Here is a 26,114-nt window from a genome sequence, read left to right on the forward strand (position 1 = left end):
AAATCAACATATAATAACTTTAGGAAATCACAAACTTAGGAGAAAGAACAAATTAATCATGAGATAGTACAATACTGACAAATGCCTTGAAAGATTAGGATACTTATACAATTTTACAAATTTTCTTTTTAAAATTTTTGCTTTAAATTTTTCCTCTGCAAAACCAAGAGTAAGGCAATGCGTGGAAAATGTAGGAAGTGACAATATCCAGGCTTTTCAAATCACTGTCCTTTACTGGATTCAAACTGTAATACTTATGAATTTTAACTATAAAAAGCTAGTTAATAAAATTAGTTATTTTGTGAAATTTAAACTTTAATCCTGAAAGTTATACAATGCTTTAGGCTTTGATCAAAGGTTTAGCATATAAAATTATTTACCCAGTTTAGTTCCCTCATAAAAATACTGATGTGCGATAAGGGATTAGGTTTATGTGTAAATCCAGAAAGGAAGGAAATAAAATTAGTTCAATGTAGTTTATCAGTGCCACATACAGAAACATTTTTATTAGAATCGGAATTCTCTCATTAACCCCTCTCTTCTGCCCTCATGTCAATGGAATGGCAGCCTGTGGAAGTAAAGAGCTGCTTCCTATCTTGTACTATCATAGAAACAAAGTCATGAAGAGTCTGTAAAACAGTTTATAGCACTGGCTGAGCAGTTGCTCGATACCTAAAATTGAATCCAGATTCTAATCAGTCTCCTTCACATGCAACAGAAACCTCTGATGCTCCACTTCCCCGAAAGCCAGACATCCCAGGAAATAGATGGCCTGCCTAAATAAAATATTTTGTTACTATATAAAAGGCTTGTTAGTTTTCATAAAAATAAATTTTGCATTGTCTCTTTTTTTTCAAGATTTCACACTACTTTAATGTAAATCCAAGTTCAGTAATTCTTTAAACCTTCCATCACATGTTTTTATTATACAAATTGTTGTGGGCACTGACTGGCAGGGACTCTCAGCCTGGCTTGCTTTCTTCGTGCTGGGGGGCAGCTAGCGACACCAATACTTCTCTAGCATTAATTTGCATAGGAACCACAGTGGATCTGGTTAGAGAGAGCTGGTCTGCAGAGAGGTCTCAAACCCTACATTTTTAACCAGCTCCCATTAGTACAAATAATTACCATTGTCAACATCTTTATTAGTAGTATTTTTTTCCCCTGCAAGAATAAACTTTTACTTTCTTCTGAATCAGCTGGTTGATTTGAAAGCTGAGGCATTCAACCAAACAAAACACAGTTTGTCAGTACTACACTTATATAATAAAAGTAGTATGGTAAAATAAAAAATGTGTTTTAGATTTTTATTTTCTTGTAATGACTTTTCACGTGCAATAAGATTCATGTCTTGATGGATTATATCAAACACAGATCAGCAATCCAAGGATACAATACTTCACAGAAGCAAAAACATTACTTCTGGGGAAAAGAAAAGGCACAAGTCCAGATAATTCTTAAGAGGAGACAAAACTTTTCTGGAGCACATAAGTTCATTTTTTATTTGTCATTTTTTTTCTCAACTAATAGCTTCAGAATAGTTAGGTGGTTCTGAATATGCCAAGAATTGCTTCAGGAGAAAACCAAATATTTCTTTGAAAACAAGTAGTGAGTGACTAAGCCAATTCATTTATGGTGTGTAAACTTAATAGCCTGTAAGTCTTATCTACCTTTAAATTTTGATATTATCAATAAAATAATAGACATGTTGGAATTTTCAATCTATTACATAGGGGTTTTTAAAAATTATTTATTGATTTGAGAGAGTAAGAGGAAAGGAGAGAGAGAAAGAAAAACACCAATCTGTTGCTCCACTTATTTAGGCATTCATTGCTGATTCTTGTATGTGTCCTGATTGAGATCAGACCTGCAACCTTGGCACATTGGGACAATGCTCTAACTAACGGAGCTACCCAACCAGGGCAGCTGTCACAAGATTAAAATGCACAATTTCTTTCTTTATATTACACGTTTAAAGTTTTCCTTAAGGTGTTTTCTTCATGCTAAAGTATTTTACTTATCATTGGTATAACATACTAGATCAAGACAATTTATATTAATGTGGATTTAGAATTTGCATTATAATCTAATGTATATTTGTTATTTAGCTCCAAAATATTTGTAATTTTCAAGTGCACTTTGGAGTTCTCTGTTTTTCTTTCTACGAGGTATTTTCCATTTATTTTGCATTAAAAAACAAAACTAGAGAGAAATGGTTTTAAAACTATGAATGATAACTCCTGTGCTCCGTTTCACATAGTGACTTGAGGTTAGTGATAGCAGAACTTGAAGCTAATATAGGAAACTGGTTATAGATGACAATACTGGGGAAAGGCTCAAGTGCAATTAGAATATTTCCTATCTGGAATTCTGCTTGGATGCCTATGGTCAAAAATGGGTTGAGAGCTAACCAGTAATTCAAAATAAAATGTCAAAAAGAACAATTTTTAAACTACATGGAAAACCACAGGTTTTGTTTTTCTCCTGAAGACTGTTTGCATTCATCGTACTACGAATTTTTTTTAATCAGAGACCAAGAAAGACAGAGTTCCTTTACTGTAGAAGACAGAATAAACACATTTTAGAAAAGAGTGTTTGTGAGAATAAGTAGTACAACACTGTGGTTCTCTATACCCTAACTTCACATCGTGTCTGTTCCACTCACTTCCTTAGCCCTTCAGTTTTGAAGCTGGGGTCCAGGGACCAGCTTAAGGGAGGCTTCCAATCTGTGATTTCCTAAAAGCTATCTGCAAAAAATATGCATGAGTTCATAAACACAGTCACCACATGTTTTGCAGGGGAAAGGTCACTGGTGGATCACTCCAAGTAGAGAACCTCTACTGTTGCCAAAAGCAGAGCCTTTCAGTCGACTCGGGAGAAAATACTTGCAAACTAAATTCGCTCAAGAAGATGAATCTATTTATTTGAATTAATGCTATGACACCTGATAGCTGATTACTGCTTCAGAGCAGCTCTAATAGACAAGTGGCTAAGAGTCTCCTTAGGCGTCAGCTACAGAAAGCCCTCCCAGCATCCTCGTATTCCCGACCAACCATTAGGTGTCTCGTCTGTTTCCATGTCCTGCCTGCACTTCTCTCAGAAATAAAGCACCACATGAGATTTCATAATATGTTTTCAACCGTCTGAATCCTCAATCTAAATTCAAAAATACTGACTGCAGCAAGCATGTGCTGCTCATCAGTTACCCTCATGGCCAGAGGGCCTGAAAGAAAGTAGGACCTCAATGTATGTCCTAAGGCACAAAGAACATGTAAATAAGAAAATGCCAAGGAATGGGGGATACGTTGTGTACAGCAAAAAGGAGGCTAGCCATGCTAGATACTTTACAAATTTACCTTAAGACCCAAAATACTAGGTATTCAACCATTCCAAAGAAGGAGTATTTCAAATCCTTTCCATCCAAAATGGGTTAATTGTTTAATAAATAAATAATAAATAAATAAATACCACACAATTAAAAGGCAGCTGCCTTTCGTTTTTATTTCGGTAGAATATATTAAGTGCAGTTATGGGAAATGTGCCTCCTTTTCTTTAAGCCCCACACTGATATGCTCAGAAAATGCATGAGTGAACTAAACAGATCAAATATCATGAGATTTATGGGATTTGGAGAGATATATAGCTCAAAGACTCAACAATAGCCAAGAGCACTTTCTTATTATACTTTTTCCATATAGAACTTAAACTTTTTGCTTTTATTGATATTGGATTTGGGGAGGAAGAATTATGTCATGTGAAGGCCTGCTCTAGTCTCCAAGAAAGGCCTAGTGAAAATCTCCTCAGACAAGAGCAACAGTGAAGGCTCAAAAGTCAAATATTTTTACATGATTGACAACCTCTAAGAAAATTCCCAAGGAAAAGTAAGATCTAGTGAAACATTTAATATATACATTTTGAGACAATGTTTCCCTACTTAATAAAGAAAATAATTTTCTGGTGTCATTTCATATGCTCAGAATAATTTTTTCTTGCATTATGACACAAATGAAAGTTAACTTAAGTTCCAAGAATCAATTATCTAAATTTTAAAAGCTCTTGATACAATATAAAAATAAAGAAAGATACGTTTTTACATAGACTCTCAAAAAGTAGGGATAAGAATGTTTCCCATCTAGAACATTACTTTCTTAAATTTCTAATAATAAAAAGTACTTGCAATCCAATTATTTCAGTGATGTTTCTTTCATTAAGAAAGCATCCCACGTAGTGTTTTATTTAAATAATTTACAGGTTTTTTTTTCAAGATCTGCATTTTCACTTCTACCATATACTATCACAAACTGAACAAATTCATCTAAACTACAATTAAAGAGTGATGTGCATGCAGTTAGTTACAAATGATGAGCTCAATAAGATGTACAACCTTTTCCTCATAAACTGAATTAAAAAGCGCTTCTGAGTAACATGACTCTTGTGGCCACTTTAAAACAAGATGCCTTTATCACCAAAGCAGATTTTTTTTGAAGTGGGAGTAGGGGATATGGTGCAATATCTGTTATTAAAATAAATAAATAAGTAAACTGTCCAAACATACTCCAAATTTAGAGTTCTCTTCAAAGAACACAGAACTGCTGCAATTCTTCAATTCTTTCCTGAACATGAAATAAAATATAATCTCAATACAAAAGTAAATGTTTGATCTGAAATACAAAACAAATAAATATGCATATACATATATATACCACTCTAGAACAAGGAATATTCTTCCAAAATATGAAGGCATTTTATAATAAAGTTATTTTTCATGATATGGATGAGTTGAAGATTAATCTAGATTGTGAGCAGAGAAGCAGCAAGTTGTTTTTTTAAAATCTTTTTTTTTCTGTTTCAAAAGCAAATTTGCACTACAAATATGATTAAATGTTAAGTTTTCAAATAAACATATTTTCTTTTTTAAGTCAGAAAACCAAAATTCCCCCATAACAAAAGATCCATTGAAATACCATATCAATCTGCCTTTATAGTCCACAATGCCTGTGGATAGGATTTCTCAGGACATTTTTAAAATATCACCCATACCACAAACATTCATTTTGAACTCTTTGTCTCACAAGAGAAAACGCTGACAGAAAAGAACTTTGATCAAGAGTGTATAAATAAATATTGAAAATTTTTGATTCACCCTAATATTTTCTGTTGCAAGCTTTAGTTAAATGAAACATTCGTAGTTCATACGTTTTTAAAAACTGCCTTTTTTATACTGCGCAAATAACGAATGTACTATAATCAACCACTAGCAAATTTCTCAGTTCATACATCTTGTAATGGCAGAGCAAACACTTGTTTTCTTCTTCCCTTAGCCCCATTATTATTTGCACTTGTGGCCAGTGTAGGAATCAACCCTGATACTTCTTTTTACATTAAGTCTGTTTACTTTCTAAATATTGACACTAGCTCTTGGAGTACATCTTGATGTATTTCTATAAGTAAAACTGTCCATGGTATTTACTATTTTCTATTTCCTAAGCTATACTTTGCCCACTGGCTGATCTCCTCCACACACAAACAGAATGATCTTTTTCCCACTTTTTTTCCATTTTCATTTGGGCTAACTATTGATATTATGATAGGTTAAGAGAGAAAATGTTGCATTCCAACCTTTCTGGTTACTATTCATCACTGTAAAACATTTCCTCTTGGGCCCAAGACAAAAGCTGGAGTCCTTTTACTTCGGTTAATATCTCCCACTGTACAACCCACAAAATATCATGTGCTCGGCGAAATAAACTTTATGAAATTTAAAAATGCACCGACATTCTAAAAACTTGACTCCACATACTGATTTCTATTTCTCCTCTTCATAGTCCCAGACCTTAAACAATTGAGAGGATAATTAAAGGAATTTTATTCACACCAAAACAAGCGGAAATATCTGTGACATGTCCCTAGTCAAAGTTATTTTCAACATTTTAAACTTTTACTTCTAAAGTTTCATAAAGTGTAAGTTATACTAATATCAAACACGTGGTGCTTACTACTAACAAAGTACCCTCATCCCCATTATCCCCTTTGAACCTTGGAAAAGTCTAGGATATTGATCATACTACTAACCTGCTCATAGAATTTATTCCTTACTACTTATTGTATTGTAACATATACCCTTTACTTGTTATAGCAGTTTATTATCACTGACTTCAGTCATTTGTTAAAGTTAGATATTAAGTTAGAAGTACTGCCTGGCTAAAAATTTCAATTTGAGGTCATGTTGGTGACTCAACCACATGAAGGTGTCATGTGAGATGTGAAGGAATAGGTGGTTCCTTTCTTTTTAGATTTACAGAAGCAAGGATGTTACCTGGACTGTCAGGTAGACATAATATACTTTGTTTAAAAATGGAAATGTCCAAATAAGAACATGTGCAGAGGACCTGAATAGGCACTCCTCCAAAGAGGACATACAGATGGCCAATAGACATATGAAAAGATGCTCAACATCACTGATCGCCGGAGAAATGGAAATTAAAGCCACAATGAGATATCACCGCACACCTGTCAGAATGGCTACCATCAATACATCAATAAACAAGTTTTGGAGAGGATATGGAGAATGAGAAACCCCATGCATTGTTGGTGGGAATGCAAACTGGTAAAGCCATTATAGGAAACACTATGGAAGTTACTAAAAAAATTAAAAATAGAACTACTTTATGACTCCACAGTTATACTTCTGGAGATATATATATATATATATATATATATATATATATATATATATATACACACACACACACACACACACACACACACACACACACATATATATATATATATATATATATATATATATGCATGCTAATATATATCTGAGAAAACCCAATATGTATATTAATCTGAAAAGACACATGCACCCTTATGTTCATTGCAGCATTATTTACAATAGCCAAGAAATGGAAGCAACCCAAGTGGCCATTTAGAAATTAAAGAAAGCAAGTTTTCATAAAGAAACAGTAATGTTTAGAGTATTTTTAAAATATGACTTCTAGACTAGAGCATCTCTAAACACAAAAATAGTGAATACATATGAAAATTATCTAATTAATTATAAATATTCATAGGGAAAAGCAGAGACCAACTGCCAAGGGCTCTCAGACTGAGAGGCCATAGGCCAGGCTGAGAGACCCTCCAGAGTTCACAAATTTCATGCACTGGGCCTCTAGTTACATAATAAAAATGTGCTCTAGTGATAATCAAATATATAAAACAAAATTCTTCAAAGATCAGTTAAAGTTTTCAACATTTTAATATGGAAAAGTACTTTTAATAGTGATTAGTAATTCTGATCTTGTGCTCTATAGTTTATTTTCATGACCTCAAAAATGCCACATATGTATGACAGGAAGAGAAAAGCAGGCCTCAGTCATTTCTGTTAGGCCATTTCTAAAAAACAAAACAAAACAAAAACAAAAACAAAAAAATACCACAAAATAATTTATGATACTCTCTGCTATCATAACTTGTATCCATTCATCCATTCATGTTCCACATATTTTTCTTAGAACTTGGCTTACAGAGAGAATTGCTGAATTTGTAGCCTATTTATATATTTTAAATGTATATGCAATATTTTTAAATGTTTATATATATATAAATAGTTATCACTCAACCCTAAGAAATAAAAGTTATAGGTAACCTTCATGCTAAATGACTTAGGGTCCTGATCTCTTTAGAAACAAATGTCCAGTGAAACACAATAATAAAGGTAAAATTATATATCCAATAAAAGGTAGAATAATTAAGCATTTCAATATAATTAAACATATTGGGAGTCTGAAGATATATGGCCAATCATCAAGGCCCAAATTACAATTTTAAACTGAACTCAGGCTTTCTGGACTGGAATACAATTCAATATTGGCAAAACAAGATTTCTAAGTTCAAAGAAGAAGGTCCCATGGTTATCAGCAATCTCTCATAAAATATTGGAAATGAACCAGAAATAAAAAGATTGCTTAAAATACCCCGAGGTATAAACTTCAGGGAGAAAGGGATTCTCAAAATATGTTTTGAGTTTTGCTAAACATAAAACATCTCAATGTGAAATTTAATTTTGCCAAATTCAAAACACTTCCAGGTTCTCCCAGGCTTAACACATACATATTTATATTCTTTTCACCACCCAGGCAGCAGTGGATGTGGCTTTCCAAAACCACAATCCACATCTCTCTGAACCAAGGTATCACTGTTCCCTATGTAGCTCAGCATACTATCCATCCCAAAAGTCATTTGGAGAGAAAATCTGCCTTTTAAGAGATGAACTGTTTATAGTATTTCCTATCTTATGAGTAGAATAAAAAATGTCATTCAAAACATTACAGTTTGAATCTTTTTCTTAAAAAAATATTGTCAAAACATAACTCATTATGCTCCCCTTTTAAGGCATCAATGGGCTAAGATTTTTCTCTGTGGGAACCAATCTCTCCATGTTCATTTGAATCATCATGTATTTAGTGCAACTATAATATTTTGGCAAATAATGGTCTTCTCACAATAATCCGAAAGAGTATGTCCTAAGCCTGAAACTAGTTACCACTTCCTTAAAGAGCAGTGAAAAAGTAGTATTTTCACCATTTATTGCTTGATCTATGTTCTGAAGCTGAGAACTGATGAATTAGCAACCCCAAGGACATGGACATGATGTGGTAAAGGCCGGGGGGCGGGGGGGGGTGGAGGTGGGCAAAAAGGGGGGTGGAGGATGAGAGGCATCTGCAATAGTGTCAACATTAAAAAAATAATTTAAAAAATTCAAAATTGGAAGTGGACATAGAAAAATTGTACTTTGAAATCCTTTGACCTAGAAGCGGTTAGAATTACATGAGTTCTTATGTATAGTATATGATGATTAGTAACATAATATTTCTTTAAACACAGTCAAAATAACCTCAGAAATTTAGATTCATGCTTCTTGTTTTCAAGTTCCATGTTGTGAAAGAAAATTCAACATGTACAAATAAATTGTTTCTTGTTCTGCAAACAGACTTCTGAAACCAGAGACAAGTTAAGCACTCATAGATCGCTTTTCTCTGATGTACTAGAATACAACTTAGAGAAGAGATGCCAAAAGTGTTATGCCTACACTTATTTCTCATAATAATCCTATGAGATAGACCTATCACCCTTTTACAGATGAAAAATACTGAAATTCAATGAGGTAGACAAACCTGTCTAAGTTTTGGTAAGGGGTAAAGTTCACACCCAAGCATTTTATCTTTAAATTATATTAACTCATGAATAAACCTTAAACAGAAACCAGACTAATTACAGTCAAATAAAGGAAAAACTCCCACATAAATTCTATCCATTGCCTTTAAAATAGTTTTCCTTTCCAGTGATATTGTTGAATGTTAAGCTTGTCATTGCCCTCTCCCTCTTATCTACCCCATACTGATTGTGAATCATCACATTCTGTTGACTTGCCCTCTACACACCTCACTAATTTTTCTGTCTTTTCTAATATTTCTCTCAGCATGCTAGACCAGGCTCTCATCACCTAGCTAAATTCATAAGTAGCTTTCATACTGACTTCTTTTTAAAAATATATATTTTTATTGACTGCAGAGAGGAAGGCAGAGAGAAAGAGAGATAGAAACACCAATGATGAGAATCATTGATCGGCTGCCTCCTGCATGCCCTCTAATGGGACAGAGCCCACAACCTGGGCATTTGTCCTTGACCAGAATCGAACCTGGGACCCTTTAGTCCAAAGGCTGATACTCTATCAGCAAGGACCATTCTGGCTTCTGGCATGCCACTCCATCAGACTAATCTTTTGGGAACACTTTTAACATTACTCCTTCACACAAAAACTCCAATAAAGGTTTGTTTATAAGCCTTAAAGTTGATGATGATGTTTATAAGCCTTAAAGTTGAGAGCCCGCAGCCCTCAAAGTGCGCCTTCATCCTTTGCTCAGGTCTTGTCATTATCTCATGACAGTAGTTTTGTTCTACTTCTTTGCTTCATCCAAGCTCTCTGCTGTTGTTCCCTCTTCTCTCGTTCTTGTCCTTTCTAAGATCCAATCCTTCATAAGGCATTCTACATACTTTAATGTTTCTTAGTATTCCGGACAAGTGAACATTCCACATCAAATTCTTAGATGGCAACATAATGCAATAATACACAGATGTCTGCCTTCGTAGAAAATGGATAGCTGACATTCTTTCTCAGTGACTCATAGTAGGTGCTGTGAACACAGATTATTGGAATCTGCAAGAGTACACATCCATGTTGACATTACAGTCACCATGTCCTCCTCTGGTTGTATATGGGGTCACTTCTCCAGCTATCAATATACTTACTTTCAAAAGCTTTGCTCAGTCCTTTTCTAGTTATCAGAATCAATGTGATGTGGATCAGTAAAGCTGATAAGTAAGCTTATGAAAAACCTTATGCTAAGAATCAATAAGGCTCTTGTTGAAATTCCAAGAAATAAAATGCTCAAATAACACAGGATTTTGGGATGCAGAGGTACCACACAGGTTGGAGTGAGTCTTTCGTTTACTTCAAGATACAAACCTCATTCTCCAGGGTTAAAAAGCTCTAAATAGGATTTCAGAATGATTTTTATAAAAGGGTTTAATATGTAGAGTTCCTTAAAGGTAAATATAACCTCGTCAAAATAATCCAAACGTATTAAGTCATTTCTGAGTCTATATACTAGCCCAACATAGTCTAGTTATTTTTATATAACTTTGATTATTTAACTTAACATAGAAACTAAGTCATGGACAAAGTAAAATGCAGTTTGAGAAAAAATCTCAGTGATCTGAATATAAACAGCTAGGTAACATTGGTCAACATGGTTTTCACATATTCAAGATGAAAAAAATATATATGCCCCAATATACAAGGTTAATTGAGATAAATGAATTTATTTATATTTGATTTAGAGAGTCTCTTAAAACTTACACACAACCTTTCAATTTTTATCTGTTCATACAATATATGAGGAGATAAAAATTGAAAGAGACCATGAATCATCAGAGTCAAAACTAACGAGCATCAAACCAGAAGTTGGGCCTAAATCTGTTTGACAACATTAAAGTCAGAGGTCTTGGGAACAACATACCCAAATAACACACACAGACAGGCACACTCAAACACAGAGACTTTCCATGTCCTATACCATGCATATTACAATGTTGTTCTCATAAATAACATATAATTTTTCTTATGACTAACTTACTCTGTGTAACATGCACTAAAGTTATTATCATACAGGTATTGATACACAACAACTTAAGAGGGAGTCCAGTCATTTGCCTCAAATTTTAAAAAACTGATGAAGAAAACAAGCCTAAGAGAAATTGAGCCAGCAAAGCACCAAATAGATTCAAACCAGTCTGATTAGACTGTAATATTTAACTACAACTACTTTTCTAATATCTTTATTTTATGGCACTTAATTAATTTGAATGTATATGCTAGGATATCTCCTCACAAGGGTTTATACCATATTTAGGTTAAAATTCTGTGATTCTGACAAACTGTCTGGCTTATAGATGTTTCTTACTAGGTGTTAATGACAATACAATTCCACTTAAAGATGTCACTTGACACATGTATTTCAGAAATCGGTGATATTTTAATAACGTTCTGAGGGACTGGGTATCTCCTTCAATTTCTCCCAACCATACTTTTTCACTTCATCCATTTTCATGGTGAATGCACAGCTGCAGTGAATCTGTAAAACTCAGGGCAATCACCATGGAGACTAAACTCTCCTACCAGGTGTAGATAGAGGCTCTTATGTATTGATATTTCACTCTTACTCCTCATCTATAATAATAAAAGTGTAATATGCTAATTAGACAGACATCCTATCGGAGGAAGCCCAGGTCCCAGGTGCCTGCTGCTGGCCAAAGGGAAGCCCAGGTCCTGGGTGCTAGAGGGAAGCAGATGCTGGCAGCTGGGGGAAGGAAGGCCTGCTATTGTACAAATTTCCTGCATAGGGCCTCTAGTGTGTGTGTGTGTGTGTGTGTGTGTGTGTGTGTGTGTGTGTGTGTGTGTATATATATATATATATATATGGCTAACATGCAAAGTGTCCCTGTGGGAGTTTGACTAGGAAACCGGGAGTTCTATCGCTCACTATGATGTACACTGACCACCAGGGGGCAGTGTGGAATGAAGGAAGGCCCTGGCCCGCAGGCAAAAGGCCCCAATTGGCCTTGATCACCAGCCAAGCCTAGGGAGCCTGCTCATGATGAATTTCATGCACTGGGCCTCTAGTAGTGTAAAATAAACTATAGACAGTTGCAATCCTTCCAGTCATCCACTAATATTGTGTATTTTTCCCTTCACCTGAATTATCTTATTATCTTTCAATCTTTACTACAAAAATTCTTAAAATCAGAGAATCAAATGCAACTTCCCTGAATGAAAGGGAATATAACTTCCCCACTTGACAAAAATAAATAAAAATATGATCTATGACAAACATAAAATAGCAAGGAGACCATCACAAGAAGAAACTAATCCAAATATGTACTGTTAATATTTCATCTTAAAAACCTAGAATCTTTTGTTATCACACAATATTTTTCTTGACTGTGTTCATCACCACCCCCTCTTCCTCAGGAGTATTACTAAGTTTCTATTTATAATTTGTCCCACTTATTGTTTTATGAGTCCACCAATATTTTACAGGTCCTTGAAAAATCTTCCTTTTGGGGAAACCCACTTGTTGCCTGTAAGTGGATTTACTACTCCCCTCAGATGTATAGGTATTTATCTGATTATTTCTCACTGGCTATATAGTTTGAGTCAATGTCACTATCCTTCGGCATCCCCTGTTGTCATTGGCTTATGTTGTGTGGCGCTTTGCAACAGTCTTATGCAAATCCAATTAGTGAATACCAGAAAGAAGACAATAATTATTTGAGGAGTTAAAGTAATAAAGATCCAAAATAAGATATAAGATAAATTTTGAGTTTAAAAGTAACAGTCATATGGTAACCAAATTAAAAATCCTAGCCTCCAGAGTAAAGTTTGAGCACTGATTTTTTTATAACAAAAATCACTAAAAATAAAAAACAAAAATAAAAAAATACACAGAAATATTCTCTTTATTACAAGATATTCTGCTACAGGATCCCTTCTTAGGTCTAGAACCTCACAAGTATTCTCCAATGGAATTTTTTCAATTACAAAAGCCTAGCATTCACATTTCAGTTAAGAAACTCTTCTCCCTAATAAAGCTGCAAAAAGAGATTTAAGGAAAATTATGGTCTACTCTTAAATAAACGTAAGTATATAAATGGCACTGTGTCCTTGATTAAACTGAGTGCAATTAACTCTCTTCATTTGTACACACCCGCCCCGCCCCCACCACCACCACCCCCCCCCCCCCCCCCCCCGCAAAAAAATAAAAAAAGACAAAGAGCAAGTGGATGACCTATCTCAAAGGTATTTCTTTATGATGAATAAATACAACTGCAGTTAACATCTCTGCAAATGGAGAGCAACAACAAACCCAGCTGGGTGCTGCAGCATGGTGCTATATATAAACAGATGCTCTTGAGAGGAGAGAACACAGCCGAGGGGCAGGTAGAAGTCAGCTCCCATTGTGGTGCGGAGTTGGCACAGCTAACAAGACTCCAGAAGGAGGAGGGAAGCTTGGGGGAGGCCAAAGGATGTGAGAAGCACAGGCTGTCCATCTGGCGTACCTCACGGCTCCTTCAAAACTGCAGGTTGGGCGAGAACCTGAGCAATGACAGTAAATTGCAAAGGACAAATACTATACACACTCACTTGGACCTGCCTTCCTCACTTGGTCTTACATTACCCAAAGCCATGGTTAAGTGTCAAAATGTAGAAGTCGTTCATCCTTTCAGAATGACATTCTGGTAATCATGATGTCAAACCTAATACTTATGCCTTGACAAGACAATAACTGCTTTTAACATCTTATTTTGACCTTCATTTTTACTCTACCTTTTCAGACATGCTAAATCTGTTTGAAAGAGATTTCACCCTTACTCCTCACAAGTTATGATAAACTGTAGATAACTGTAATCCTTCCAGTCGACCAATAATATGCATTTGGCTTGGGAATTTCAAATAAATATCCAAGTCCTTCACTTACAGTTTTTGCTTCAACAAAACTACTGACGCAATTTTGCTCAGCACTCTCCACTGCATAGCAATGATCCCATTCTTCCAATTTCCAATAACATGTCCCTCATGCCCCTCTACGCCCTTGCCAGTAGCAACCATAATGTCCGTAAGCTACTAGTATCATGTTCTAGGTTGTTTCTATCATGTTCCTCAAAACTCTTCTAGATTCTGCCACAGCCTGATTCCAAAGCCATTTCTACAATGTACGTATTTATTAGAGGGGCACCCTACCTCCAGCTACCAAAATCTGTATTAATTTTTGTTGCTGCCATAAGAAATTATGACAAATTCTGTGGTTGAAATCAAAGCTGTTTATCTCATGCTCCCTGTAGGTCAGAACTCCTGGCTCTGCGGGCTGCTCTGCCTCAGGGCTGAAACTAAGATATCACCCAGGCTGCATTCCTTTCTGGAGGGCATGGAGAAGAATCAGCTTCATTCAAGCTGCTACCAGAATTCATTTACTTCCCTAGGGCCACTGAGCAGAGGTCCCTGAAGACTCTTTGCAGCCACATTCCTCTTCACCTTGTACCTCCATCAACAGCAGGTTGAGTTTTTCTCATACTTCAAATCTTTGACTTTTTCTGCTACCTCTCTCTGCCTGGCTCTTTGCCTTTTGCTTTTATGAGCTGCCTTGATTAAGGTGGGATCACCAGAACCATCTAGGTTCTAGGATAATCTCTTTATTTTAAGGTCAACCCATCTAGTAACCTAAATTCCATCTGCAAATCGCCCTCCAGCAGTACTGGCACAGCATCCGATTGCATAACCTGTGGACTGGAATTTTCCAGGGCCAACTTTAGAATCCGTCCACCACAGTTGTGTTCCACTGATTTTCCTTTGCATATTTTTCAAATTCCATTTTAATTTTCCTTGGCTTTTTTTTACTAGAATCTTTTATATAGTATGTTATGTGGACTTTATATCATCTTTTCAGTTGTTCTAATGGTTACAATATACAGTTCATACTTTAAACCATCATCATAGAATTAATAATTTTACTACTTCAGCAAAAATAAAGTTTATGACCATGCAGATCCTTTACTGTCCCCCTTCATGATGTCATGTGGATCGCATTGAGTCCTATCCAAAAATTTCTCCACTCTGCTGAAGATTCCCTCTACAAAATGACTCCCACCAACGTACAAAATTGCTCCAATACTATCATTCCTTTTAAAGACCTCCTTTGACCCCAATTCCCTCATGCTATTATATCACCCTCTGCTTTCCGTCCAGAGCAATTTTTCAAATTGTCTATACATGCTGCCTTTAGCTCCTCCTCACCTTTTTAACCAATTCCTGACAAACTTTTGCCCCACAACACCACCAAAACTTCTCTTGCCTACATTAGTAGTATTTCAGGTGGTTTAGTGCATCTCTTGGTAGCATCAGGCAAGGCAGACCACTCCTCGCAATCCTAGCTTCCCTTCTACAGTATTTTCTATTCCTCCTGAGTCTATTTGCTGACTGTTAACATTTCTCAGGCTTCTTCCCTGGACTTGCTTCCTTCTCAACAGTGCCTCCCAGTTGGTTATATCCAGTTCTTTGAGTTTGAAAAATAGTTACATATCAAAGATTGCCAAATTCTTTAATGTTTGTTGTTTATTAAAATCTCTTTTCTGTGTTTGAAACTCACATAGCCACTGCCAGAGTTGACATTTTTACTTGGGTCTCAGATACCTTTAACACAGCATGTCCAAAAATTTTTGATCCCCCCACCCCAAACTTGTAACAGCAATCATAAATTACACATCTGCAGAACTGCACTGACATTATCTTCTCTCAATTCTTGTCTCCACAACTCTATCACAATCACTAGAGTCCAAATCACTGTCTTCTCCTCTAGATAATGCACAAGCCTCCTAGGATTTTCCCAGTTTATTCTGCCCCACATCCTAGCCAGTCTCCAAAAACAGTGGATCCAAACTTTAAATCTCAGACCTTTTCCTCTTGCTGCCCACTGTGGTCCAGCCACACTGGTCTCCCTTCAGTTTTAGGAACACATCAAGCCCCTTTCTACCTCAGGAACTTTGCATAATCTGTTCTCTTTGTGTAAGTAAAGATATTCTTAATCTTTTGGTGTTAGATGCAGAGACTCCTGTCAAACAATATAGAAAATCCCAGGTCTTTAAAGTCTACCACTGTGATACAGTAGATAAACAATATAAAAAGGAAACAAAATGAAACATATATATAATCAAGTAAATAGTATTATTACAGACTAGGGGCCTAGTGCATGAATTTGTGCACCTTGAAAGGAACTGTGGGTCTGAGACTGCAGTGGGCACAGGGGTGGGTCTCAGCCCTGTGCCCCTCCTGCTGTGGGCCCCAGTCCCTTCTCTGCTGACAGTCCTGCTCCCACTGCCACCATTCCCATACACTGACAGTGCCAGCCGCGTTTGCACCCTCTGAGAGAGTCGAGCGATTGGGGCTGGTGCCAGCAGTGGGTGCTAGCGGGTCCGGCACCGGCAATGGGTGCAAGAGTTGGCTGCTGGCCCCCATTGCCCCTCAGGAGCAGGGGAAGGTGGAGAAGCACTGAAGGCCAATCAGGGCTGCTAGTACCAGCAGCAGGTGCGAGCAGCTGCTCCAGCGCTGGCTGCAGGTGAGAGTGCCAGGCGGAACTGCAGTGCATGGGAGCAAAGAATTTTCAGTAACCACTAGAAGCTTGCCCCTATGACAGCAACCAGCGCCCCACCTTAGTGTGGTGTCCCCACTCACATGCTCCACCATCCTGCCACGGCTGATGCCCACCATGCTACACACACACCCTGGTGGTCATTGCACTTCATAGTAACCAGTTGTTCAGTTGTTCTGCTGATCGGTCTATTTGCATATTAGCCTTTTATTATATAGGATAACATGGGAATAAGAATAATTTTGGATTGATGAAGAAGGCCTGAGAATTAGTCAACTGAGTAAATGAACCAAGAGTATTCAAAGTGAAGAGAAGAGCATGTGCAAAGACTCTGAAGTCCAGGAAGTGTTCTATGTTAGAAAAACTGAAATATGGCCATGGAGACTTAAGCATTTTGAGTCCAGAGTAGGACCTGCAATAAAGTTGGAGAGAGATAAAGGCCCATTCAGTCAGGGTCTTGAGAGACCAGATGAGAAATCTGACTTTTATAAGTACTTTGGACAGCTTTTGTAATTGTTTAAGCAATAAATGACACAATTTGATGTATAAAAATAATTTTAATGTGGTGCAGAACTCTTACTTTTTGTGACAGCATGGGTGGACCTGGAGATTATTATGCTAAGTGAAATAAGCCAGTCAGAAAAAAAGACAAAAACCATATGATCTCACTTATATGTGAAATCTAATGAACAAAATAAAGTGATGAATTAAATAGAACCAGAGGCATGGATACATGGGACAGACTGGCAGCTATCAGAGGGGTGAAGGGAGGCCCCTAACCATTAAAATCACCTAACATGTGTTCCCCTATCATATGTTATCTCAAGTCTCACAGAGGATGGAAATAATATTGTTACCTGGATGAAAGAAGGTGAAGGGATTAGCCAAAGAAGATATATGCATAACTCATAGACACTGACAACAATGTGGTGATGGCCAGAGGGCTGGGTAGAGGTGGGAAAAGGGGAGTGGGAAATGGGGACATCTGTAATAGTGCCAACAATAAAAATAAAATTTAAAAAAATATATCTTCATAACATCAACCGTTAAAATCAACAATAACAAGAGCATCTGCAGATACTGAATGTCCTCGAAAGGGGAATTTTACCCACTTATTATAAAGTTTTATCACAAGACAGGTTATTCTAAAATAGCTGAGTCCATATAACTTGAAACAAGAATTTATATATTTGAATCCACTAAAAACCTACATACACAAGCATAAAGAAGCCAATCCCCAAAAGAAAGGTGGACTAGCTAAACTCAATAATATTATGATGGGCAGAAGCCAATACATATATTTTGCATATGGAGCAGAAATAAAAGAGATAACTATAAATGTTTGTTGCCAATAAAATACACAGGGAAAAAAATCAGAAATAAAAAATAACTCCAATCTACATTAGCAGCTTTATTTATATAGTGCTTGCATTTTCTTTTTCATGACTTTGCCTTACCATGGCTTTAAATGATGAGGTCACTAATAAGCATTTTGCTTCACATTTTCCAACGAGTACATGTGGCTTAGAAAGACTATAGGAAATAATTTCCAAATCACCACAGCTGGAGCTCAGATTCATGGTTTACTTAATACTTCCTCGCATGAGTAGTTTAAAGGTTCAATTTTAAACGTTCAATTAAAAGTTTTCTTTTAAAGAAAGCTTTCTTTAATACATGCACTTAATCTGTCCTTTTTAAAAAATCATAGTATAAATAATCAAAAGAAACAGAAAATGTAAAACACTACCAAGAGAGAAGAGTTTATTATCTTTTAAAATTTTGGAACTTCCAAAGCTCTCTAAGATTTCTAAAAGCATAAATAAAACTGACATTACAGTGCATGCAACTAATACAATTATTTTTTAATCGCGGGGATTTTGAAGTTAATATTTGTATTACTTGTATGAAAGCTTAAAATGTATTGTTCTGAAATGTTTTTAAATTATTAAGTAACTAGAGGCCTGGTGCATGAAATTCATGCAAGAGTTAGCCTTCCTTCCCCCAGCTGCCGGCACCGGCTTCCCTCTGGCACCTGGGACCTGGGCTTCCTACCAGCAGAGGGCTCGGGGCCCGGGCTTCCCTTGCAGCCCAGGCCTCATCTGGAAGGTTGTCTGGAAGGATATCCAGTCTAATTAGCATACTGTGCTTTTATTATTATAGATTAGATTGAACAGGAGAAAAACCCATTTAAGCAATTTTTCTATTTGCACAAGCAAGCAATTCTTTCTTATATACTGAGAATAGCAAATGAATAATGGAGTTAATCATGTAGGGCAATTAATTTTGGTTTAAAGTACCCAAAAAAAACTTAAGGAAGAATAAAAGGAACTTGAATGTCCTATTCATTTTGATAACTAAAGGAATTTTATCTGCTCTTTTTTTTTAAATTTAAAATACAATTAATTTTTAAATGATTTACTTTAAAAAAATTTTTAAATGTCCACTCCAGAAAATGGTACTGTCTTTTACTAAATATGAGTATAAATTATATACAATTTTGTTGCCTGCCTTTTTGTTTTTTAAATAATTTAGTTTGATCTCTACATGATGTAAAATAATCATGAAATCTCTGAAATAACAAAATCATGTTAAATTCAAACAAAATAAAATGTGTATGTAGAATAAGTAAAATTAGCAATTTTACAGGACAGACTTAAGCAAATGTGTAACATCTCCAGTTAACTGGCAGTATATAAAATAGCAGAAATAAATAATCCAATAAATTGTGAATGTTTACTAAATGTAATCAAGTCTGGCCCCATCCAATACTGTTCTCAGTCAGAAAATTAGATAACAAAGGTTGGTCATGTGCATTCTGCTCTTTAATAAAATGAATGATATAAAACGGGTAATAGGTCACATATCCACATCATCTTTCCTAACAATAACACATAGAGGAATATATAGCAGGGCAAAAATCTCAAAGTATTTTGTTTGGAACAATTTCTACTTTGTGCATATGCATACTAATGAAAAATCTTTTCTTGAACAAATTAGGAAATAAACTTTTCTCCATACCACAAATTTATCCATCATAAAATTACCAATCTCTTATATTACTCTTATGCCTAGTATGTGTATATGTGTGTACATATATAAACATATATGTGTGTATAAATATACACATGTATAGATGTAGATATACTATGTGTACATAGACAGAAACAGCTATTTTGTACATTTCTTAAGAATTTCAACTTTCTCAAATTAACGTGATGAAAATTACACTCAGATATCTTTAGTTTTACAAATGTGTTTAGTATCTTTTATTAGAATAAACAAAAAATAGCACAAATTGGATCAAACAGCAGCAATGGAAAGAAAACATTGAATACAATCACATACAATTTTAAAGTAAGAACCAAATGCACTGACTTAATTTTCAATTAAATATGTAAGCTGTAGTTCAAGGGAATTCTAAACTATCAAGTTTGATTGCATAAGAAAGTTATAATAGCCTTCAACAGAAAGGTGAAGAGGAGAAGCTGATATAAGGAAGATATTTTTAAATATATTATTTGACTTTTATAAAAATAGATAGAACATGTAAATGAAGATGCTCAATAAGAAGATAGTTATATAGAACTGCAGTTGGGTTAAAGCTAGAAGTGATAGTCAAAGTGATTACTAATGGAAAGACAGAAGAGTAATAATTATAAAAGCCTGAATTATATCTCTGCTGAAGAGGTACTATGGATGAAACTGGCACCATAAGAACAGACAAATAAGGAAGGAAGCTGTAAGAGAAGAAGAGTCATGAAAAGCATGAAATTCAAAGGAAAATAAATTCTAGCCATAATAATAATATATTCATTGTGTCCAATGCTGTGAGACTATAATATAATTTATGTATGGGAAGTCCATGGGGATTCTTGAGGATATAGCTGTAAACTTCTCATTTCAAGATGGATGTGTAAATATATTTCTATATTCTTGTAGTATTCTCAAAACCATCCTAAACAATAAACAGAAAAGAAAGCAAAGTCTAGCCATCATTTTAAAAGAAACTAGAAGACATCGGCAATCCAAATAAGAAGCTGATAAAGGGATAGTAAGTGACTTAGCAAAATGGAAGAAAGTGGCAACCACAGGCGTGTAAGGCCACACCAGAATGGAAGAAAGATAAACATTACAGAAATAACAAAGAGGAAACAAGTCAACTTGCCCTGAAGAACCTATTGATAGAAAGATTCAAGTGTGGAGAGCTTCAAGGATAGCGAAAGGCTGAGATGGGGCTGGGGCTGAAAACAGGAGGGCCACTTGACAATCTGTTTAAAGAACTATTCCCAGACTCTCCCCCATCCAGATCTGTCAAGCTACGCAGAAAAAGACATTTTATAAATTCTGTAGAGAAGTAAACCTAGAAGATGCCAGGTTTAAGGTACACTAACCAAAAAATAAACCCAGAATGAAGAGTAATATTCAAAACAGAAGTCTCGAGTGATATTCTGTAAAAGCGTCAGTGAGATCCATAACCCCCTGTAGCTGCCCCACAAATGTAAGACCAGCAGCATCCGTTATCAGGAAGAATATTGGTGACCCTTTGAGGTAGCAAACCACACCAAGAAACACAGTGAATGGCTAGCTAGCCATACAACCACTCTGCAGTGAAGCTCAAAAACTGGAAAGCCACGCGCAGGCACACAGAGCTTCCAATCAACTCCAGAACTTCACAGTTAATGTGGTTGGACAGCAAAGAACCTTCAGACATCTGAGAAATGTATCCAGCTCCGAGGGGGGGAAGGGAAGGAGAGGCAAAACAAACAGGAAAAGGAAACTTTGAGAAAATACAGACAAAACTTTCAGGAAACCATAATTAATATCTACAGACATAAAAATGCTAAAAAAAAAAAAAAAAAAAAATGAAAATACAAGCCAAAGATTTTTACCCAACAAAACCAACTTCCCATATAAAGGACACAACTGTTACCAAGAGTTAAGAACTCAAAGAATGTGGTTACTATTAACCCTTCCTCAGTAATCTACTAGAACACACTTCAGACAACCAAAATGACTGGAGGGACATCATCAGAAAAATTTGTGTGAAGTATTAAGTAAGTGCTTTACTTGCAGAATAAAGATAAATGAAAGTTAGAAGAAATCAAATATTGTACATTATGGCTGTAAACTCTGACCAAAAAACAAGGGGCGGGGGGTTAATAAATGTATCCTGTGCAAAAACATTTTGTCTTATTGTTTTCAGTTATCAGAATTAGTCATAATTGTCCTATTATTGTTATTCAGAGAATGTTGGGTGTCAGAGGTGTGATGGAATAATTATGGAATAGTCTAACATCTTCAGTGTTTTTGAGAACCAAAATGAAATAAAGAGATTGAGTAAAATACCAGACATCAAAAATTTGAACTGGAAGTATCTGGATGAACTCATCAGGTATTTTATCTTTAAAAAATACATAATATTTCCTAGTTTTTTCCAGTGAATAAGCTAAGAAATAATGATAAATCATAGATGAAGAGATCTTGGAGCCTGAAGAATATAGGTAGAAAAACAGAAAATGTGTTATATATAAGAGACTATCCCCATGAGTTTTATAAAACATATATGATGATAGAAACAAAAATTATCATCTGATGCTCAAGATAATACTTATTCCTCCCAGATTTATTGAGATATAATTGACGTATAACATTGTGTAACTTTATGATGCACAATGTGTTGATTTGATTTTATATAGTGCATCATCTAACACCTTCCACAAATCACATTAACTACCATTTCTTTTTTGTGGTGGGAAGATTTAAGACCTGCTCTCAGAGCAATAGTCAGGTATATACTATAATATTAACTATTATCACCATGCTGTGCATGAGATCTCCAGAACGTGCTCATTTTTAAATCTTTTAAATTGAATTTCCTGGGGTGACATTGGTTAATAAAAGTATACAGGTTCCAAGTCTACAATTATGTATATTGTATTGTGTGCTTGCCACTCAAAGTCAAGTCTCTTTCCATAACCATTTATCTATCCTTTACTTTACTCCAATTTCCCCCATCCTCATTTCCCTCTGGTAATCACCATTCTATTGTATGTGTCTATGAGGTGTTATTTATTTATTTATTTATTTATGCTTAATCCCTTCACCTTTTTCACCCAGCTCCCTTATCCCCTTCTCTCTGGCAGCTTTCAATCTGTTCTCTGTATCTATGAGTCTGTGTCTATTTTGTTAGTTTATTTTGTACCACAATAAAATATCACCTCACACCTGTCAGAATGGCTATCATCAACAAATCAACAAATAAGTATTGGCCAGGATGTGGACAAAAGGGGACCCTAGCAGACTGCTGGTGGGAAAGCAGACTGGTGTCACTACCTTTGAAAACACTATGGAGTTTCCTCAAAAAATTAAAAATGGAACTGCCTTATGATCCAAAGATTCCACTTCTGGGAATATATTCAAATAAACCCAAAACAGTGACTCAAAAAGATATATGCACCCCTATGTTTACTGCAGCATTATTTATAATAATCAAAATGTGCCATAAACAGTTGAATGTATAAAAAATGTGTGATATGTTAACATAATGGAATACTACTCAGCCATTAAAGAGAAGTAGGTGGTACTTTTTGAGAGAGAACTTATTCATTTTAAACTGGAACTTTGTACTATTTGTACTGTTTGACCAACACCTCCACATTTGCCAGCTCCTAGTAACCATAATTCTAGTCTCTATTTCCATGAGTTTGGCTTTTTTTAGATTCCTCATACAAGTGATATCATACACTTTTTAGGACAATGATGTTTAAATGCGAGAAAGGTAAAGGAAACTAAATGGAAGATTTCCATAGTTCATTCAAAGTAGTAAAATATTGACACCAGTACACTGGGGGCTAAGCCACAAATGTATATTGTTATGCCTAGAGCAACCACTACAAAAACCATATTAAAAACACACACAATCAAACCACTATAAATAAAGCAAGATTTCCTCATTTTAATTGCAGTGGATGGAAACCTATCAAATATGTTGAAATTAGTCAGTTCATGAAGATACTTAAAAATACTAACTTCTCTTTTAAAGGATGATAGGAATGAAATTATTGACTTTAAAATTGTGCAAATAATGAGAATTAAATCTTATTCTGCCTTTTTTATATGAACTATACCTTCAAATAACCAAAACATAGAAGCGAGCAAATATTTCTTTATAAAATTATTTATGTCAATGAAAAAATAGCATCATTTTGCAACTCTCAAGGAATTAATAGTTATTAGAAGCAATAACTATCAACAGCTACTAATATATTTTTTAAAGTTAAAGCCAGACAATGATGTATATCCTGGTAAGAGAACAAACCACCACCAAAGGGATCTAACTTGAGTCTTATGATACATCTCAATCCAACTGCCAAGTGCAGGAAATACAAAAGGCAGAGAGGAGCAGATAGAATGCATCACCAGCCTCTGAATCAGCAAAACCTAGACAACGGTCAACTATACCCGTTAAAAGGTTGTTCCTCAAGTAGATTATAAGGAAAAGAAAGAGATTGAAGGGGAACCAGTAGATCAAAAGAGATTTAAAAGATATATTACATTTTTAAATGAGCCAGACTAAACTATAGTGTCTAGGATTGCACTCTCAGTTGATAAAACCATTGGGAAAAGTGTTCATTATAAAAATTAGTAGGAGGGCAGGGCACCTGGAGAGCTTCTGGGACCATGGAAACGCTCTATTTCTTGACCTGGGTGATGCTTACAAGAGTATGCACCTTATAATTCACTAAGCTATATGTTTGTTTGGTCTGGTTTCTACATCTGAATTTTATTTTATAATACTAAGGTCTAAAAGGGGTTAAACTTAGATAAAGAGCATTTACTTAATACTACCTTCAATTTATATATTTGTAGAGTACCAAAGACTGATGTCAGGTAATAGTGGCTCTTTCAGCATAATTTCAGTGTATTCCTAAAATAATTAAGCATTGAACGTTTTGTCACAGATTTTTTTGTTTTTGCCACAAAGGTATTTGTAACATGATCTATTTACTAAATCATAATAACATGAAAAGGCATAGATGTTGACTAGTTTTTAGTTTTGTGATTTAACCTTTCTGACTTTAGTTTCCTTATCTGCAAAATGAAAGTAACTTCTGATTTTTAAAGTTCAATTTTTTATATGTAAGTTCCAGAAACAGTTCAGGCACTTGGCATATCATTTGCTATTTTTTTTATAGAGCTTTCGTTTTTCATTATAATAGTCACTTTAACAAAATAACAAGCCCTCAACTGCTGACTGCTCCTTAACAAAGGAAACACAAAATTTTGGTTCAGATTCATTAATCTTAATATTTTTTATTTCATTTCTCATGACTAGTTTCCAGATATTTTGAACCAATAAGAAACACTACAGTTATCTTTTTGTTATGGAATCCTGCGGCCATTGTGACAAACATATTAAAATCTACTGGATTTCTGAAGGTCACTAATGAGGGGACGAAGCCACCAGGGGACTTATTAGAGGTAATACTAGAGTATGTTGGAGTGAGATCAATAAGAAAACACAATCAAAACAACTATAAATAAAGTAATATTTCTTAATCTCAATTGCAGTAGACTGAAACATATCAACCAAATATGTTTGAATTGGTCAGCTCAAAATGATATTTAAAAATACTGCCCAGCTGGCATTGCTCAGTGGTTGAATGTCAACCTATAAACAAGGAGGTCATGGTTCAATTCCTGGTCAGGGCACATGCCCAGGTTGCGGGGTTGATCCCCAGTAGGGAGCATGCAGAAGGCAGCCAATCAATGATTCTCTCTCATCATTGATGTTTTTCTCTCTCTCCTTTCCACTCCCTTCCTCTCTCTTCCTCTCTGAAATCAATAAAAAATATATTTTTAAAAAATACTAACTTGTCACTTCTAGAGGATGACAAAAAATAAAATTATCACTTTTTAAATTGTGTAAAGAAAACATGTGGTGGAGACAGAGACCTATTCCTCTATATCTTGCCTTCTCTTTGTCATCAGCTCCTGGGACATTCTCCTGAAGCCAAACATGAATTCTTTGAGTCTGATTTCTGAGCACCACTCTCCGTACCTTTTAAAGACCCAATAATCAATATCTGACATGGAGGCTCCATCCTCTAAGTTCTATTTGCCTGGACTAGTGCAGTCAATTTAAGTCACATATCAGAGACTACAGAAATGCTATTTTGAAAACATGATTGTATTTTTTAAAAAAATTTCCTCTAAGATGACAAGAGTTTCCTAGCAGGCATTCTGCACTTAAAAAGAAAGAATGAATGCTACCATGAGAAGGAGGTGGACATGACCTAGAAGACCATCCAGCAAAACAGAAAAGATAAGTAAAATGCATAGAAATTT

The 26,114-nt window shown here is 35.4% G+C and overlaps 1 protein-coding gene across 1 annotated transcript in view; it reads right to left on the reverse strand.

Annotated features, from left to right (window-relative positions):
• TLL1 (tolloid like 1) overlaps positions 1–26,114 on the reverse strand; it is a 153,562-nt gene that overhangs the window by 84,020 nt on the left and 43,428 nt on the right. The window lies entirely within an intron of this gene.

Source organism: Pipistrellus kuhlii, unplaced genomic scaffold, assembly GCF_014108245.1.
Source record: "Pipistrellus kuhlii isolate mPipKuh1 unplaced genomic scaffold, mPipKuh1.p scaffold_m20_p_8, whole genome shotgun sequence".
Classification (NCBI taxonomy): Eukaryota; Metazoa; Chordata; class Mammalia; order Chiroptera; family Vespertilionidae; genus Pipistrellus; species Pipistrellus kuhlii.